Consider the following 2789-nt stretch of genomic DNA (forward strand, 5'->3'; position numbering starts at 1 on the left):
TTGTTGTATTTTGACCATATTTCCAAATTACTTCCTACAACCAAATTTGCTTTTCTGAAGAAAATAAACATACAAAGGCTGCTTACAGGATATTAAATCCCTGATTTAACATGTAATACAACAAGAAAAATAAATAAATGAAAGACAGCATTTCTGTCAAATCCAACCTAATGGTAGAAAACATAAAATACAGAAAGGCAAAGATCTGGTCAATGTGCCGACAAAAATATCCATCAACTCCAGGGGCCAAACATGCAGAGTAGACCTCTGAGTACTGCTGATGGTTACCTGATGAATGTTTGGCCGAATAACTTTCTAGATAACTTGATATAATAGTTATGGTTAATTGATTAATAACTGCAAAATTAGCCTATTTTACCAAAACCATTTATTTCTATGCAAGTCAATGGCTGTCACGTTTTAGGAAAGTATATATTGTGCATTTTTTTATTCAAATATTGGAGTGGGCAACATTGGAGCCTATCCCAGCTGTCTTAGGGCAAGAGGCAGGTATACCCTTGATAGGTTCCCAGTGAGTCACAGGCCAGACGTATGTAATAACTGCAATCATTTAATGTATTTACCACATATGCACATTTGGCTTTCAATTTTTCTTTAAAAGGACAAGAAAAATATCAAGCAAAGCTCAACAATGAGACAGACATCCGTCATAATTCTCTCATCCTCTAAATGTCCACTGCTAGAGTCAAAACAGCGGCAAATTTGGAGTCCAAGTACAAAGGCAGAAGCGGAAATGTACCGTAAACACGCTGACATTTCTCTAAATAAACTCACACGCATCCTCACCTCCACAGGAACTGTCTGTCCAATCTACTGACAAACAGGAACAGACGTGGCAGATTTCTTTGTCGCACACATACACGTATAAGAATAAACTGTTATCACCATAACATACCATCCCCACTCATCAAAATAACCGTCTTAAAAATATCCCCCCCACACACACATGCGTGCCCACCCGCACATGGAACGTGTTCAGACATGGGTGTGGGTGAGCTGGCCTCCTGTCCAGTGCAATACAGAATAGACCATTGTTAACAGTAAGTGACAGAGAAAGGAAAACAATTAGGAAAAGTCCCCCCTGACACACACATGCACACACTTCTGATACGTCACTTTGGTGGAAAATGACACAACTCACTCATAAATTATGTGAAATAAGTTTCTGTGTTTTATTATTTTTGGTCTTCTTTGTCTGGTCCACCAAACTTGCTCACATTTACGCTACGCTCCTCAGATACGTGTGCACACTCCACCACCCGTCCACCCTACATCCATCATTCTTATCAAGTTTCCATTTTTTGTTCATTCTTGTCTGTCTCCTTGTCTCGCTACGCCATTTTTGTCTCCGCTATTGTCTTCGTCCAATTCTTTTTTTCTGCCAGCGCTTTCTAAATCCCGTTATCTCTCCGCCGTTTCCTCCTCGGCCTCACACTGCTCTCGCTGTGCTGGCATCTGAAACAAAGGGAAAAATGAAAGCCTTTGTACTCCAGTGACTTTGTATTTGATGTCAGAGCGGAAGCCTTTTCATGATGGTCCAAACTGTAATTAGGGTTTACCCATACAAAGAGCTGCTGCCCTTGATGGGCCTTGTGTGGATATACAACTGACAAACTCACACCTTCAGTGTTGTCGGGGGTGGTTAAGTATCTGTGGCCCCTGACAGAGGTGTCTTTGAGCCAGTTTCTGTGGTTGCCTTGTTGTGGCACAGCTCAGTCTTCGGCTTCTAGCTCTTTAATGTGTACACTGCTTTGTATCATGCTAAATGTTTTATGTGGTTAGTTATGTTTGCTATTTTTAAAGAGATTTTCAGATAATGAAAGTCAAATAAAAGGCGCCCAAATGAATCAATATTCTTTTAAAAATCAGAAAATGAAGTGCAGTGCAAGAAGTCATGTTCCCATATTCTATGTGTAAAAATGTCTAAATAGAAGCAATACATTTAGCCAACACTAATTAGATCATCATCAGCATAGCCCACCCATATATCCATCACCTGCCACATGCCCGGCGGTTGTCTTGGTCTGGGTTACAGGGGTAACAGTCTCACAAAATATACCTGGATCTCCTTCTTCCAAGACACCTACTCCAACTCTTCTGAAGGGATACCAAGGCATTCCCATGACAGCTAAGAGATGTAATCTCTTGGCTTGATTGGGTCTGCCCTGCACCCGTATCCTAGTAGGAACACCTCACCTAGGAGGCAGCCAGGAGATGCCTGATTAACTATAACTGGGTCCTTTTAATGAATGACCGAGCTCCTCATCCGATTTCTCAGGGCGAATCCAGCTGCCCTTTGGAGAAAGCTAAAAAAAAACCAAACTGCCACTTTTATCTGTAATCTCATTCTTTCAGTCACTACCGGTAGTTTGTGTCCAAACGTGAGGGTAGATCGACCTGTTAATCAACAGCTCTGCTTTCAGGCTCAGCTCTCTCTCTAGTCTTGTAGGGACTTGTTCATGAGTGAGGAGAAAGTTCAGCAGGAGAGTGACCCTCAAACAAACCACATGTTGATTGTGTTTCCCTGGAGTCAGGTTAAAATCAACATTCTGCTAATGAAAATCATCCGCATACATAGTCATCAGAGAAAATGAGCTGAATACTACTGCAGTAATGTAGGGCTTTACTATATAACCACCCAGGGAACTAATGACTAAATGAGTTTTCATAACTTCATTTACTTTTAGCAGGTTGTGGTTTTGCGTTTAACACATTCTGATGCTCACAAACACTGATTTAGTGAATAAAGCATAGTTGGTTTAGCATCT

At 41.0% G+C, this 2789-nt stretch overlaps 1 long non-coding RNA gene across 1 annotated transcript; it reads right to left on the bottom strand.

The window, feature by feature from the left end:
- Positions 1–555: 555 nt before the first annotated feature.
- On the bottom strand, positions 556–2583 carry LOC145429320 (uncharacterized). Its single transcript, XR_013909555.1, has 2 exons — positions 2081–2583; positions 556–1476 (listed from the first exon to the last, which is right to left on the bottom strand). It is a non-coding gene; the product is annotated as an uncharacterized LOC145429320 (long non-coding RNA).
- Between the last annotated feature and the right edge of the window lie 206 nt (positions 2584–2789).

Source organism: Astatotilapia calliptera, chromosome 6 (genome assembly GCF_964374335.1).
Source record: "Astatotilapia calliptera chromosome 6, fAstCal68.1, whole genome shotgun sequence".
In the NCBI taxonomy this organism is placed as follows: Eukaryota; Metazoa; Chordata; class Actinopteri; order Cichliformes; family Cichlidae; genus Astatotilapia; species Astatotilapia calliptera.